Raw genomic sequence first — 16,594 nt, 5'->3', positions numbered from 1 at the left:
AGGAAGTGGGGAGAACTCAGGGGAGCAGGAAGCCGGGGGCGGGGATGGGCGTGTGGAGGGCTCCGGGCCTCTTTCCCTTTGCCCCCCCTCCCCAGGTGGCGGGGGCAGAGCCCAGAGCCTGGTTTTCTGCCAGGGAAGCCAGCAGGCGGCTGTTTCACACACTCCGACAGCAGCCGCCCTTCCTGGTTCTCAACCCCTAGCGGGAGGTGCTTGCTTGAAGCCCGGCGCTTGGAAGGAGGCGGGGAGGCCTGCCGAGGTCTGGAGGAGAGGCGGCGAAGGAGGAGGAAGGCTGCCTCCCCCTCTCCCAGGTCCCCCTGCAGCGCTGGGCTGTGACAGGCCAGCGCCTGGGACTCCGAGGAAGCTGCTTACATAACTCTGCCGGACTCCCGGCTTCCTCTTGCATTGCTCCCTGGAGGGGCCACGCAGGAGCCACCGCTTTGCTTTGATTCCCGGGTCCGAGAGGTCCTGATGACCATGCCCCTGCCTCAGGCGGCGGCGGTGTGTGCTGCCCACACCATCTCGGCAGGAGAGCCCTGTGCCGGCCTTCGTGGAGGCCCCGGGCTGCCTCTGCGCCCTGCCCGCTTCCCACGCTCCTGGAGCGGAGCTGCCAAGGGGAGAAGCCTCATTAGAGGAAGCAGGCCGTGTCCTGAGCTCATTTGCCTGCCAAGGGCTCAGAGGGGAGCTGACCTCTCTGCCAGCAGAGGAACAGAGAGGCAGCACTTCTCAGTTTGTTCCCCTCGGTTCTACAAACATCGCTGGGTGCCAGGCCCGGACGTCCACGCGAGGCCCGTCCCTGAAGCCGGATGGCCCCCTGCGGTGGCGAGTGTCTCGCCCGCCCGGGAGGAAGCTGGCTTAAGGAGCAGCTCTGCTTCTGTCTCCCACCTGAGCCTGCCCTTTCTCGCAGGCTGGGGCCTGGCTGTCCTGGGTTCGGGGGTGGCAGGGCCCTCGTGATGAGGACACACGGGGGTGCCCCTGGGCTGGGTGTTGTCAGCCGCACTGTCCTCCCAAGGAGGTTGCCGTGAACAAACACATCTGTGAGTATCTGCCACATCACAGGCCTGGGGCCGGGCCCCCGAGGTATGAAGAGGAAACAGACAAGTCTCAGCCCTTGTGCTGCTTAAAGCTTTTGGGGGGAGAGGAAATAGATCATCCCAACATGCTATGAGAAGGATTGGTTTACACCGCGGGCAGAGCAAGCCCAGTAGTGAGGGTTGGAGGCAGCTGCCCAGAAAGGGGGGGCGGGGGTCGCTGTAACAAGGTTTTGGAGGCAAGTTTGACATGAACCAGAGGTGACACTTGTCTTGGTGGTGCCTGTGAGCGATGTCCCCAGCGGGAACTGACTTCCTTCACCAGATTCTCAGGACGCCACTCTGTGCCAGGCGCAGAGTCGGATGCTCAATTCAGAGGCTCTCCGTAAAGGCTGTCCTGGGACTGCAAACATTTAGGGGTGCAAAGCGAAAGTTCTCCCAGGTGGCATCCCAGTGAATGGTTGAGCCTGAACAGAAGAGACATGGCAGGTGTAAGAGGAGACATCGGGCTAAGCAACTCCTCCATGGAAACCAGGGGCTGCCCTGGTCTCTGCTGGCAGAGGGCAGGGGGAGCAAAGCCTTTCCTCCAGCCAGGAAGACCCACCAGAGGTCATTCAGCTGTTCTGGGAAGGAGTGATGGACGTGCAAGAGCTGGGAAACCGTGTCTTATGAGAAAAAGCTCTAGGCTTGGGGCTGGGGTGGGGACAGGGCACAGGTACCACCTGCAGCTCTGAGGGCCACCTCTGGGAGGACCCAGGCCAGGCGGTGGCGGTGGGGGTGGCATGGTAGACAGAGGGTGCTCCTCTGGGCTTCTCACCTCCCCTCTCTTAGTAGGTTTGTGTCTGTGGGCTGAGTTTTTCAGCCTCTGGGCATGGGGTTTCCATCCCTGGTGTGTTGTATCTGTGCTCATGAAAGTGCCCAGCACATTAGCAGGTTGATTTTTTTGTGGGTCTCTATAGCTCCAGGGCAGTGGAAGAAACCCAGAAGCATTTTTCATCTCCGGGAGGAGAACTTTCTCTTTTTTTTTTGGCAACAGATTTTAATTTCCTAAAAAAAATGACAGAGATGATCACAGGGCCTAATGGAGTGGTTAATATGCACATATTCATTTTTCATCTGATTTAGAGTGCTGACTTCAGCAGCAGCGTCGCCCTGTACATACTTGAAACAATCCAGCCGTCTCTGATGGTCACAACCTTTTGAGTCAACATCACAAAAAAAAAAAAAAAAAAAAAAAAAAAAGAAAGAAAGAAAGAAAAAAAATTCTTTGAAATCTTTAGTAGAAAAAATTCTTTCAAAGAGCCATGACTGGAGTTCCCATCGTGGCTCAGCGGAAATGAATCTGACTAGCATCTGTGAGGACGCAGGTTCAATCCTTGGGCTCGCTCAGTGGGCTAAGGATCCGGCGTTGCCATGAGCTGTGGTGTAGGTCACACATGCAGCTCAGATCTGGCATTGCTGTGGCTGTGGTGTACGCTGGCAGCTGTAGCTCTGATTAGACCCCTAGCCTGGAAACCTCCATATGCCGTGGGTACGGCGCTAAAAAAAGAAAGAAACAAACAAACCCATGACCCAGGCTGAGACTGAGGCCAGACCCAGGCCAGCTTCCCTCCATGGGAGTGTAGAGCTGGGGTAGGACGGTCCCAAACTCCAGGGGGAAGAGAACCCCTCAGCTAACCCAATGGTGATGGATACATGTCCCCAGCAGCACAGGGCTTTTCTTCTCCTCATTTCACAGCCACCAGCTCAGTCCCAGCCCCACTTCTGGCCTGGACTATTGCAGTAGGCTTCTGGCTGCTCAGTTTAACCCCCCAGACCCTCCTCTTATTGTGAAATGCTCCTCTGACCCTCTCCTCCTCCGGTTTAAAAACCAATCGGTTTTCCCCTGCCCCCCTTTCCTAGGGGACAACCCACGTTCTTCTGGTGGCGCTGGAACCCCTCCCCCACACTCCTTTCCCAGCTCCCCCACCACGCAGCCCACACTCTGGCTACGCTGACTCTTTTGGATGTTCCTTCGCAATCTTTGTATTTTCCACCCGTCTCTGTCTTTGTTCAAGCCCATCTCTTGGTCCAGAATGCCTTCCTCCTCTGCCTGGTGAAACCTCTCTTGTTTCTTTCTTCTTTTGTCTTTTTAGGGCCGCACCCACAGCATATGGAGGTTCCCAGGCTAGGGGTTGAATCGGAGCTATAGCCGCCAGCCTATGCCACAGCCACAGCAACTTGGAATCCGAGCCACCTCTGTGACCTGCACCACAGCTCACGGCAACGCTGGATCCTTAACCCACTGAGCGAGGCCAGGGATCAAACCCTCATGGATGCTAGTCAGGTTCGTTTCTGCTGAGCCTCGACCGGAACTCCAAACCTCCCTTGATTCTTAAGGTTGAACCTAAGCTCAAGACAGTTCAGTGGAACCGCACTGGCACTTACTCTGTGCTTGGGTATCACACCTTCTTTAGACTCCGTGCTCCCTGCCCAGGCAGAGTCGATGCCCTCCTCCTCACTCCCTGACACCTTGCAGGCTTCCAGGATGGTGCCTTGTAGCTTAATGGGCCGCTGTCATGTCAGTTTCTTGTGCTAGAGGGCAGGCGTGTGCCCGGTACCTCTAGGACAGCCTACCCAGCCCCCACCTCCCCCCAGGCTGTTACAAGCAAATAAATGGGGGCCGGATTAGGTATGGGATTGGGGGCGGTGTAGATTTTCTCTGGAGGGAGTGAGCCCTGAGCTGCTGACCCATAGGAGCAGCTTTTTTCCTTTTTCTCTCTTCCTGGCCATAGCTGAAAGAAAACAGCTGAACCCACCTGGGAAAAGGGAAATCCATATACATTTTGACCTGGGGGTTGGGATCACCTAGCCTGGCGACAATTAAGTAAGGCACATGCCTTCTCCCTCCCTCTCACCTTCCCTCCTTCCCTCCTTTCCATCCACACGCATTTTCTGAACCTCTAGGACATGCCGAACACGGGAGCTGCGAGATTGATGAAATCAAACACGTCTTTCTATTTTTTTTTTTTTTTTTTTTTTTTTGTCTTTTTGCCTTTACTTGAGCCGTTCCCGCAGCATATGGAGGTTCCCAGGCTAGGGGTCCAATCGGAGCTGTAGCCACCAACCTACACCAGAGCCACAGCAACACAGGATACGAGCCGCATCTGTGACCTACACCACAGCTCATGGCAATGCCTGATCCTTAACCCACTGAGCAAGGCCAGGGATCGAACCTACAACATCATGGTTCCTAGTCAGATTCGTTAACCACTGCGCCACGACGGGAACTCCCGTCTTTCTGTTTTTTGGTCTTACCGGTTCATGTTGGAACCTGCCCTTTGTCTGTCTCATTGGAGTCCGAGTCTTGGCATGTCACGTACAGCTCTGGGTCGTGGGGCGAGTCACGTCCCTTTTCTGAGCCCTGGTTTCCTCGAGCATTCCATGGAGGGGATGCTACACTCCCCGTCAGGTTGAGCTCGACGATGTGTGTGGGGTGCTGAGCAGGTGCCTTTGACAGTGGTTCCTCCTGGCGTGGGAGCTGCTCCGCCTGCGGGCTTCTTGAGGGTGGCGACCGAACTCAGTCCTAGAGCTTGGAAAGCCGCTCGGTGTGGGGTGAGTGGGGACAGTTAGGCAGTCTCCCTGCACTGGGTTCTCCATAAGGGTTTGTAGGATGGATAATGGATATGGGGGAGAGGTGGGACATGGATCAGCAGGAGCAGGCGCCCCGCAGATTGAGAGGAGGTCTTGGTCTTTTTAGGGCCACACCCACGGCATATGGAAGTTCCCAGACAAGGGGTTGAATCGGAGCTTTAGCTGCTGGCCTACACCACAGCCACAGCAACTCGGGATCTGAGCCACGTCTGCAACCTACACCACAGCTCAAGGCAACACTGGATCCTTAACCCATTGAGCGAGGCCAGGGATTGAACCCGCATCCTCATGGATACTAGTCCTGTTCTTAACCCGCTGAGCCACAGTGGGAACTCCTGAAAGGAGTTCTTATGAAGGGTCCGGAAGGCCCAGCAGATAGAAAGTGAGAGGCGGGCACGGGGCCCTCTGCTGCTTGGCGGGGAGGACATGAGGCCCCGTGTCTGTAAGGCTGTTGCTTTCAAGCAGGTTTCAGGCTCCTGAGGCCCATGCTTGCTTCCTCAGGCTCCGCTAAGGCCCTCGCTAATGTCCACCTTGTCCAGGAGGGCCTGTAATAAGCTGGAGGCCTCTGGGCCCTTCATCGGCGGTGTCCCACTGCCTTCCGAGCTGTCCACTCCGCACTGAGATGAGACCGTGCAGGGAGGTGAGAGCAGGGCTGCCGCCCATTCTTCAGCCCAGGCCCGGAGACCACGCTGGGCCTCCGTTTCCCCTCCTGCCAGGGTGTTTGTGAGATGTTGCTCGTGAAAGTCCCCTTGGCGTGTCTAGCACGTAGTAGGTGCACAACTAGTGTCATTTGTTGTCGCTTCTGCAAGGGGACCGTCAAACTTATTCTGCATGCCTCCCAGGGCTGTTGTGGGGGCCCCGTGGGCTGTGGGACCATGAGCAGCCACCTCATAGCCTTCAGATGTGTGGGGACGGAGTTCTCGGAAGAGCGTCACCTGCCGGCCCAGGGTTCCAGGCGCAGGTGGGGGTGGACCCTGCCCCCCCCCGACGGTGGGAGGACCTCGGGGCTGTGCTGCGGCCTCCGCGTGAGCGCCCAGACCCTGCAGGCCGGCGGGCTCGGCTGCTTCTGAAACCTTGGCAAGGGAGAGGCGGACAGACAGACTCGGGAGGGTTTAGTAGCAGCAGGACACGTGACAAGAAGAAGGAATGTTCCGGAGCCTCGTCTGTCTGTTGGGCTGGAGGCAGGGCCTTTGTGCAGGCGGGTTGTGCTCAGATCGCCTCTGGGCCCTTCCTCCAGCCCAGAGGCGGATTCACCGTGAGGCTGGTGCCGCTTCAGCTTCGGGCCTTCACGCTCCAGGGACCTTTCGGAGGCCTCGCAGTGTGTCCACGGCTCAGGGAGGTTGTGAAATGTGCAAAAGAAAGAAGATATTTTTGCATTCTTTTTTTTTTTTTTTTTTTGGTCACAAATGGCTTTTATTATGTTAAGGTATGTTCCCTCTATACCCACTTTGATAAGAGTTTTTAATCTCTTTTTTTTATTTATTTATTTTTTTTTGTCTTTTTGCTATTTCTTGGGCCGCTCCCACGGCATATGGAGGTTCCCAGGCTAGGGGTCGAATCAGAGCTGTAGCCACCAGCCTACGCCAGAGCCACAGCAACGGGGGATCCAAGCCGCGTCTGCAACCTACACCACAGCTCACGGCAACGCCGGATCGTTAACCCACTGAGCAAGGGCAGGGACCGAACCCGCAACCTCATGGTTCCTAGTCGGATTCATTAACCACTGCACCACTACGGGAACTCCTCTTTTTTTTTAAAAGAGGGTTTCAGGCCCATTCAAGTGTGGATCTGCCCCTGCTCAGACCAGGGGTGCTTTGTGCCAGGAGGTTGGTGCCACCTTGCTGTGTGTCCTCAGGGAGGTTTCATCCCATTGTGAGCCTGGTCGTAGGTTAGAGCCCTCCCTGCCGAGGTGGGATCCAACAGGCCTCAGGGGAACCAGTTCTGGGCCATGCCAGGCCCTCAGCTCCTGCTAGTTGTGTCAGTAAGACTGGAAAGGCCTCTCTGCCTCAACCTTACTCATCTGTGAAATGGACACTCTCCCTACCTGAAAAGGCTGTAGAAAGGCTTAAATAATCTACCAGGGATGAACCTGCCTGGTACAGCGCCAGGCTTGGGTGGGAGCTCAGTAAGTGTTGCTGGGAGCTGGATGGAGTTGGCTCGGGAAGCCCATCCCTGCCTTGTGATGGAGCCAGTTCTGCTGACTGTCAGATTCACCTGTGCTCTGCTGTGCCTGGTGCTGGGCACTGGGTGTGGGGATGTGGTTGCTGGGCCAGGGTGGGTGGTCTGATGAGCCAAGAGGGTGAGAGTGGTTATAGGCTGTGAAGTATGGCTCTCCGGGAAGAGGCCCTTTTGGGGGGGAGGGTCAAGTGGCAGCCACACTGTCCCTTCCTGCTCCTGGAGGAGAGGTGGTAGGGGTGTGGGAGGGTGAGGAGCCTGGCCAGGTTTGTGCCTGGACAGGCTGAGCGGACCTTTCCTGCTCAGAAAGGAAGCCAGGCCCGCAGGGTATGCTTTTCCCGCTGCAGGTTCTGGGAAGGGCAGCTTCGTGGTCACCTCCTGCCCCTCCCAGCCTCAAACCCCAGTGCCCCCTCAGGGAGGGGAGGGAGGAGGGGCCTGGGGCAGGGGCTAGGAGGGACATGGGCTTTGGTGTCAGGCCAAGTTTCAAATCCCACCTCTGTTGCTTTGTTATGTCTGTGACCTTGAGGCAGTTATGTATCATCTTTCTGAGTTTTTCTCAGTTTTCTCACCTTCAAAATGGGAGTGATAGTATCCTCTGCCAACACGCCAGGCTTGTGATCAGGCCCGTGTGAGATCATGTAGGGCTTAGAACAGTGCCTGGCACACGGTGGGTGCTCAATAAATGCTGATTGTCCTTCTCTTCTGCCCCATGACCTTCATCAGTCTGCCTGGTACTCCACTCGTTTAGCCATCTGTGTGTGCCCGCGGCTGGACTGCAGGCTCCCTGCGGGCAGGGGCTGTGGTTTTTCCTCCATCATCACGCTCCAGCCCTCCAGGGTACCCTTCGTACATCTTGAATTGGTTGGCGAGAAATGGCATCAGCCCAAAGGAGAGAGCAATAAGTTTTAGCCAGAAACTCACTGTGCACCTACTATGGTCCTGCCTGAGGCCTATTGTGTGCTCTCTGCCCGGTGGAGCTTGAGTGGCTGCTCGTAACTTGCTGGGACCCTCTGTACCAGTGGCTTTGTTTTCTTCTGCGCACTTAGCGCTCCTGTAGTCAAACCACTGTTTGGTTAAGCCTCCAAGCTCGGCCTCTCCCCACTGGAATGCAGGGACCACCGGAACTGCGTCTCCAGGTCCCAGCGCTTGGCACAGGACACACACATATTTTTGGTGGCTGTCCTTTTCTTTCCCTTCTCTGAATTCAGGCCAGGTCATCCCTCGCAGCCCAGCTGCTTTGTCACTGGGGTGAGTGAGTCACCCTGCCTCTTTCAGCTTCAGCTTCCTCATCTTTAAAATGGGTATAATGGGGAGTTCCCTTTGTGGCTCGGTGGTTAAAGAACCCAACCAGGAACAGCGAGGATGCGGGTTTGATCCCTGGCCTCACTCAGTGGGTTAAGGATCCGGCGTTGCTGTGAGCTGTGGTGTAGGCCGGCAGCTGTAGCTCCTTCGACCCCTAGCCTGGGAACTTCCATATGCCGCAGGTGCGGCCCTAAAAAGAAATCAAATCACATCAAATAAAGTGGGCATCCTGGGGGGGTCCCAGACAATCCAGGGCTCAGCCGTGCCAGGCACAAGGGAAGCTCCTCCCCCCCGCCCCCCGCCCCGGTCACTCGGCTCCTGTTTTGCAAATGATTTCCAAGAGTTGTTCCACTTCTGACCTCAGGGACCTCGCAGCGTCCCGTCCGGCTGGGGGGAGCCTGGGGAGAACATTCCCTTCCTTGCAGACCCTCTCTGCTGGTCTCACAATGGGTTTGGAGCTCTGTGCAAACTGTTTATGTTTCCCCAGCAGAGTTTATTGCCCAACCGGGCCTTCTGCAATTAATTACAAGCAGAGCAAATAGCTTGTCCCCGGGAGGCTGGGCTTGGCGTAAACATTTACATCCAGCCGGGGGCCAGCCCGGGGGCCAGCCGAGGGGCCAGGCTCCTTCCTCCAGACTTTGGAACAGAGAAGGATTAGAGGACTAGGGCTGGGGGGTTGGGGGGGATGGGCTGGGGTGGGCTGGGGTGCCAAAGAGAAACAGCTTTTCTTCATCCGCTTTTCCTGGACGCCTCTGCAGTCCTGGAGGTGCTGGACATGTGCTTTTTCTTCTCATCTTCCTCTGTACCCCACAAGGAGAGCCCCTCTTTGCAGACGAGGAAGTGGAGGCTCAGCTGCATTAAGGAATGCGCCCAAGGACACACCGCTTGTAGGAACGGCAGGATCTGAGGGTGTCCAAGGCAGCTCAGTGGAGAACCATAGACTAAAGAGGGGGTGACTGTTGGGAGGTCACCAAGGGGGTGCTCCTTTGACTGTTCATTCGCTCATTCCTCACCTAAGGGTTGGGCCCCTGTCAGGGGTGAAGGGGGCCTGGGGAGGCAGCGTGATTATTAGTGACTAGCCTGAGACGTGGCCCCCACACTGGATGCTGGAAACGCCCTCGGCATGGTCCCATTAACAGGCTACCATTGGCTGGAGGAGGCTTCTCGAAAGGCTGGGAAGGGGGCGGCCCCTCTGGGTCTCTCATGGTCATAGCCACCCCATCGTAAGCAAAGAGACGGCGCGAATGGAGGTAGTCTCCAGCAGAAAGGGCTGCCTCACGCATCCCAACGCAGGGATTCAGGCGGGCATAGTGGGGCCCCTGGCAAAGCACTGCTTCTAGTGCATTTATGTCTGAGGGGTTAATGACTGGCAGGGGAGCCCTCACTGCTGGCCTGATTCTGGCTCCACCTCTGGCTGTGAGTTCTCTGTTTGCTTGTTTTCTTCTTCTGCTTTTTTTTTTTTTTTTTTTTTTTGGTCTTCTTAGGACCACACCTGCGGTATATGGAGGTTCCCAGGCTTGGCATCCGAGCCGCATCTGCAACCTACACCATAGCTCACGGCAGCGCCGGATCCTTAACCTACTGAGCAAGGCCAGGGATCGAACCTGTGTCCTCATGGATGCTGGTCAGATTCGTTGCTACTGCGCCACGAGGGGCGCTCCGAGTTCTGTGTGTGTTCTGAAGGCCCTTTTGGCCCAGTCCTTCGGCCATGCTGCAGTCCCGCTGTGCAGATAGATTTCTGGAGCCGTCTGCTGGGGGTCATCTCTCTATGCCGGAGGAAAGCTGAGACCTGGGAGGACAAGGTACCTGTTTTGATGCGGCGGGCCTGGATGCTGGACCCTCTGGGCTGGGCGGGTGCTCAGGCCTGAGGCTTCAGGCCAGGCTGGAGACTGGGGCTCCGCCGAAGCCATCTATTCTATGTCACCAGCTCACAGCCCAGAGCCTGGTGTGTGGTAACTGATGCCCGAGAGAGGTGTGACGGGGGGAGAGTGAATGGCTGGTGGGACATGCGGACGTAGGGAAGGACACTCTTGTCTGGGAGGCAGGGGCTGTCAGTCCAAGTCCCTGTCTCTGCCATGAACGAATCTTAGTGTCCCCGTCTGGGAACCAAGAGAACAACAGTCTTCACCCCCAAGGTCGTGGTGAGAGGATCGAAGGCAGCAGGAGACTGTTCACAGTGGACAAAAAGTACAAACAGATGGCCCAAATGTCCATCGGTGGCTGCATGGGTAAACAAGTTGTGGTTTCTTTATTCCATGGAGTATTATTCAGCCATAAAAAAGAATGAAGTATTGGTGTGTTGTAACATGAGTGAACTTTGGAAACGCTGTGTTATGTGTAAGAAACCAGACACAGAGGTTACATTGTGCGACTCCCTTTATATGAAATATCTGGAATAGGTATGTTCACAGCTGTAGAAAGCTGATGGTGGTGCTGGCTGGGGGCTGGGCGGAGGAGAGGCTGGGAGAAGAAACCGCTTAGGAGTGATGGATTTTACTGTGGCGTGATGGACCTGTTTTGGATCTAGGTAGAGGTGGGGCTTTTATACAACATAGTGAATCTAATATATGCCACTAATTGTTCACTTTAAAATGGTAAATTTCATGTTATGGGAATTTCACCTCCATAAATTATGTCTTTAAATTGCTAAAAAAAAAAAAAAAAAGGAAGGAGTTCCCGCCCTGGTGCCATGGGGTTGGGAATCTGACTGCAGCGGCTCTGGTTGCTACAGAGATGCAGGGTTAATCTCTGGCCCGGCTCAGTGGGTTAAAAGGATCTGGTGTGGCCACAGCTGTGGCTCGGATTCCGTCCCTGGCCTGGGAACTTCCATAGGTCGTGGGTGCAGCCATTAAAAAAAAAAAAAAAAAAAAAAGGCAGCATGATGAGGAGGGGTAACTGGAGATGAGATGTTGGGCTGTTGGAGAGAAGATGGGCAGAGCAAACAGCGGTGACAGGGGAAAGGTGTCCAGTGAGTGGCACTTCGGCAGCCTGGTTAAGACCAGGGACTCTAGAACAAGATTTCTCTGGGTGAAAAGTGATGGGTCCTCGGGCAGGTCGTTCAACCCCTCCTGTTTCAGCATCCCCATCTGTTAAATGGGAATAATGAAGTGTTAATTATGGGAATCTAAATCTTTTATTATGGGAATCTTAAAAGTTTTCTTGGAGTTCTTGTTGTGGCTCAGCAGTTAAGGAACCCAACAAGTATCCATGAGGATGCAGGTTCGATCCCTGGTCTTGCTCAGTGGGTTAAGGATCCAGTGTTGCCGTGAGCTGTGGTGTAGGTCGCAGACTTGGCTCAGATCTGGCATTGCTGTGGCTGTGGTGTAGGCTGGAAGCTACAGCTCCGATTCGACCCCTAGCCTGGGAACCTCCATATGCTGCGAGTGGGGCCCTAAATAGCAAAAAACAAACAGACAAAACAAAACAACAAACGCTTTCTTGACGATTAAACGAGTTAATATTTGCCAAGTGCTTAGAATAGAGCTTGGCCTCAAGTAAGTACTGCGTAAGTGCTGGCTACTGTTATCACTCATTCACGTTTTTATGTATTTGTTCACTCACCGAGCACCCCCGCTGAGCCAGGCCTCAGGCTGCCGCAGCTGTGAGCGTGACTCAGGGCCAGCTCTCAGGAGCTCCCCTATGTCCCGGTACCCTTCTCCCTCTCGGTGCTGGCAGCTTCAGCTGTTAATGAAAATTGTCCGTCACTTCCTTCTGTAGAGCTGCCTGAGCAGGCACCATCTCCCCTGGGATCGGGCAGGCCTCCTTTCGAGAACTCCCTGGGTTTGGGGCTGGAGCCTTGGGCTTGGAGGGGAGGCTTGCCCAGGCCTCAGTTTCTCCACTTGTCAAGGGGGGGCAGGCTGGCGGAGCCCCGGTGTTCTTCTCAGCGCTTTCCAGCCTCCAGACCTCTGAGCCACATGGTTCACTGGCCTGTGTTTGGGATGTTCATTGAGATTTAATTTATAAAAAATAGACGGTCTTTTGGGGGCTGGCACTGGGGACAGTAGGGGTGGAAAGATCCTGCCTTCGGGGACTGGGCTTCTGTCTCCCTTTGGGCACAGCCAGCCCCGTCAGTCTCCCCAGCCCCCAGGAATCATTCAGGCTGAGTGTGACTGCAGCTCTCCTGGACTAAAACAGTCTGATTCTAGTCACTGCCCCTGACCGATCAGTCACCCACCCCATGGTGGCACCTCTTCCGCTGCCATCCTTAGTCCGTCACCAATGCATGATCGTATGTCCCATCCTTGCTCTGTGACAACCAAGACACACACACACACACACACACACACACACACACACACAATCACTGGGCCGCTTTCACTCCCACTCCCCCCAGCGAAGGCTTGCTCAGCTCTTGTACCCACTCCCAGCCAGCACTGCCCTCTGATGCCTGCATCCCCCCAACTCACACTCCAGCCGTCTGCCCCCCTCCTCCCCCACCCCCTCCTTGCTCTGTCTCCACCTGCTGGCTTCCTTTCCAGACACTTGTCACCAAGATTGTTTGTCCCAGGGCAAAAGGACAGAACAGTTGTTCCAGGAAGGAGCTGGCTCTCTCTCATCTCCTTTGAAAAACAAAATTGCATCTTGAGTAGCTTGCGTCAGGCATTCCAGAACTCCTCCCAGGTGGAAAGGCTGGACCAGAAGGGCAGGGCTGCAGTGGACCGGGCGGGCCCGAGGAGGCAGGGAGGGCAGAGCCAGGCCAGGACAGATCCCCTGGGTTCTCAGAAAGCCCTGAGATGTCCCCCTCCTTCCTCCCAGATGCAGGCACCAAGCTCTCCCACACACAGATCCCGGCCCTGCAGAGCTTGGAATGCTGTGATCAGAGATGGTTTCCTTGCCTGAATGTTCATTTATTTAGCCCTTCATTCACGCAGCAGTTCTTGCTCTGTGTCAGGCCCTGGGCTGAACCCTGGGGACACAGAGTGGGGTGGGACCTGGTCCCTGCCCGAGGGCTGATGGGGGAGGCTGCGGTGCACATGGACCGCGTGCGTGCGTGCGTGCGTGTGTCTGATACACACCTTTCCTTCTTTCATCCCCTCATCAGCAGATGCTGGCGGAGCGCCGGCCATGTCCCAGGCACTGTTCTAGCACTGGGGCACCAGCTATGACCAAAGCAGGTGCGATGCTTCCCGGACCCGGCTGACGTTCTAGCGCTGTCATCCTAGAGACAAGAGTGATCAGAGTTGAGGGGACAGCTAAAGGATTGACATTTATCCTTCAGTAATTATTTTAAAAACACAAAACTCTTCACATTAGGACAAGGAGAAGCTACCAATCATCCGATAATCTCATTACTCAGAAGGAACCTTCAAAACATTTTTTTTGGTCTTTGTTCTCCTGCTGTGTGTGTTTGTGCACACGTGTGCGTGCACGTGCCTGGTTATTCAGACACAGGTGTGCGTAGACTGTACGGGACATTGGGGTTACTGCCTTCTTTCCCTTCAGCAATTCCCATGTCATTAACTTATCCTAATATCTGTGTTTGCTAATGACACATAAGAGTTCCGTGGGAACGCGCCACGGTTTATTGAACCGTTGCCTTATTTGGCATTTATATTATTTCCAGTTTTTTGCTATTGTAAATGATGCTGGAATGATTAGCTTCGAAGCCCTCTGATCACTTCCTGAGGGCAGAATTCTGGTGGTCCCAGAGGTCCCAGGCGCCGGTGGTCCCTCTCCCAGCCCCTCCCCCCCGACACTTTTTGCCCCTAAGGGGCACCTTCTTTGCTGTGGGAAGAGGAGGGTCCCCCCCCCCCGCCCCCAGGAACTCTTAGCATGAGCTGTGCCATTTACCTTTTGCTGCGGAACCAATCACCCAATAACAGTAGCTCAAAACAACAACATTCATCTCCGGATCTCCTGGTTTCCGTGGTGCAGGAACGTGGGAAGAGGTCAGCTGGGCGCTTCTGGCTCCGGGGGCTGGGCTTGCAGCTGGCACGGGACTGCAGCGTCTGAGTGCTTCCAGCAGGACCCGGTGATACTGTCCCTGGCACCTGGCCTCGTCCCTCCCCTTCTCTCCCGTGGCTTCGTCTCTAATCTGGGCCACCTCATTTCTCACCTGGATGAACAATAGCTACTAAGCACATTGCACTCACCACAGCCAGCTGTTCACACACATGACGCTGCTCATTCAACTCTCACAACAGCCCGAGGAGGCAGGAGCTGTCGAGATCTCTCTTCCAGCCAGCGAATGGCAGATCCTAGATCTGAACTCCAGGCCTCGTTGTTAATCCTGGCCCCTAACTGGTCTTCCTCTGTCGGCCCCCATTTTTCAACCCAGTGGCTGAAGTGAGTGTTTTTTTTTTGTTTTTTTTTTTCCTTTTGGTCTTTTTAGGGCCCTACTCGCGGCATATGGAGGTTCCCAGGCTAGGGGTTGAATCAGAGCTGTAGCTGCTGGACTACACCACAGCCACAGCAATGTGGGATCCGAGCCACATCTGCAGCCTACACCACAGCTCACAGCAATGCCGGATCCTTAACCCACTGAGTGAGGCCAGGGATCATGGATGCCAGCTGGGTTCGTTACCACTGAGCCATGATGGGAACTCCTGCTGACTATTACTATTAATAATAAGAGCCAATGCATATTACTAGGTGACGGGCACTTGCACATTTATTCCTCAGAACAAACCGATGCAATAGGCCCTATTGTCAGCCCCTCTTTTTAGAAAAGGAATCCGGCTGAGGGAGGGGAGTCGGTTGACTGATATCCTCTAGCAGGTGGAGCTTTCAACCGAGGCGGACTGGTTCACTGTGATAAAAAAAAATGTGAATGAAAGAAGGACCTCTGGAGTTCCCGTCGTGGCTCAGTGGTTAACGAATCCAACCAGGAACCATGAGGTTGTGGGTTCGATCCTTGGCCTCACTCAGTGGGTTAAGGATCTGGCGTTGCCGTGAGCTGTGGTGTAGGTCGCAGACATAGCTCGGATCCCACAGTGCTGTGCCTGTGGTGTAGACCGGTGGCTGCAACTCTGATTCGACCCCTAGCCTGGGAACCTCCATACGCCGTGGGCGTGGCCCTAGACGTGCATCACCACAGTGGCGGCAGGGACGTGTATGGGGAGGGGGTGTCCCTTCGGTAGGGAGAGAAAAGGTCCCCAGACAGGAAGTGGACCTGCTTGGGGGCCCCTCTCCCCATAGGACCCCAGCGTTGGCGCCCCCCTCCTGACCATGCTGCAGGCCTGAAGGAGGAGGGTGCCTGTAGGGCAGGGTCGGGTGGGGTGGGGGTGGGGGTGAAATTCTCTCCCAGGTGTTGAAGTCCTGCTGGGGGCCTCCCTTCACCGCTTGGAGGGCTGTCCTTCCCCTCATGCCTCCCCTGAGAGGGAGTGGGGACAGGAGAGCCCCTGTCGTGCAGGTGAGGGAGTGGGGAGACCCAGAGCCTTCAAAGGATTTGTCCAAGTCCCAGAGCCCAGGTCCTGGCACATGTGTGTGTGTGTGTGTGTGTGTGCAGTGGGTGGGGGGCAAAGATGAGGCCTCCCCCCCCAGTCCTGACTCCTATCCCCGCAGTGCATCCTGTCAGAGGAAAAGGCCTCCCTAAGGCTTGGTGGACCAGCCCGAAGTGCCCGCGAGTCCCTGGTTGTCTCGAAATCAGAGCCGCCTGGCTGCCCGCGTCCCCTCCTTTGCATTTCTTGGGTTTCCCACCGGATTGTGGGTTTCTAAGGGCGAGGCCCGCACTCCCCCAGCAGATGAGTCTTGCTGCACGGTATTTTCGGAGTGTTGCTCACTCCGGAGCCGGAGTCCAGCCCGGCCCAGAGTTTTTCGGGAAGCGTTGCTGCCTGAGGGGGTCTTGAAGGAGCGGTGGGGCCTCCAGGTAGAGCCCCATCCCCTTCCTCCCTGAGCCCCGGCCCCTGTGGGTGGGAGCTGGGTGCCCTGGGGGTGGATGGGGCCTCCCCCCGCCCCCGGCAGGGCCACCCGGCTTCCAGAGCCTCCAGCCCCGGACGCCTTCCCAGCTGCCGACCCTCCAAGGTCCCAGCTCCGTTCGCTGACTCCTCCCCACGGGTCTCAGTCTGCTGGGGATTCTGTTTTGGTTGGAAGAAGGAGGCGGAGGTGTTTGTGTGTCTGGCTCCTTCCTCCTCTCTCATACCGCCTCCCTCCTGCCTCTCAAGATGTTTCCTCCGCCAGCCTGGCTCCCCTCCAGCGCTCCCCTCCTTGGCTTTTGCGGGCTGTGGCTTCCAGGGGGCGCCCTTAATGCCTTCCGCCCCAGGAGGGATCCGCAGGGCATGCACTTCAGGGTGGGGCACCCTGCCTCCTCCGCTATCTAAAGCTCGCATCTCCCCGGAGAGGAGGCCAAGGCCCCCACCCCCCACCCCCGCACCCCCTCTCAGGACTGCCTCCTGCTTCCTGCTCGGGGCTCGTCCCTTTCCCTCTCTGGGCCTTGGTTTCCTGGGGAGCCCGCAGCCACGGAGGCCTCTTGGCACAGAGGCACATGGCATGTCTTGTGTTCTGTTGGTAGTGGTTTG

General features: G+C 56.0%; 1 protein-coding gene, 1 long non-coding RNA gene and 1 other non-coding gene across 5 annotated transcripts in view; 2 read left to right on the top strand and 1 right to left on the bottom strand.

The window, feature by feature from the left end:
* ARRB1 (arrestin beta 1) overlaps positions 1-16,594 on the top strand; it is an 80,515-nt gene that overhangs the window by 9,522 nt on the left and 54,399 nt on the right. The gene's annotated exons all lie outside the window — the stretch shown is intronic.
* Positions 5,824-5,914, top strand: MIR326 (microRNA mir-326). The gene has a single exon (NR_038492.1). It is a non-coding gene; the product is annotated as a microRNA mir-326 (primary transcript).
* LOC102160761 (uncharacterized) lies at positions 10,497-12,708 on the bottom strand. Its single transcript, XR_002335538.2, has 3 exons — positions 12,545-12,708; positions 11,700-11,819; positions 10,497-11,224 (listed from the first exon to the last, which is right to left on the bottom strand). It is a non-coding gene; the product is annotated as an uncharacterized LOC102160761 (long non-coding RNA).

The sequence above is a fragment of the Sus scrofa genome, chromosome 9, assembly GCF_054392235.1.
Source record: "Sus scrofa isolate SSC_HxYL_T2T_F1_AM1 chromosome 9, Sscrofa_HxYL_maternal_Yorkshire_Landrace_v2.0, whole genome shotgun sequence".
Lineage (NCBI taxonomy): Eukaryota > Metazoa > Chordata > Mammalia > Artiodactyla > Suidae > Sus > Sus scrofa.
Note: the sequence above shows the minus strand (reverse complement) of the source record. Positions and strands in the feature narration are given on the sequence as shown.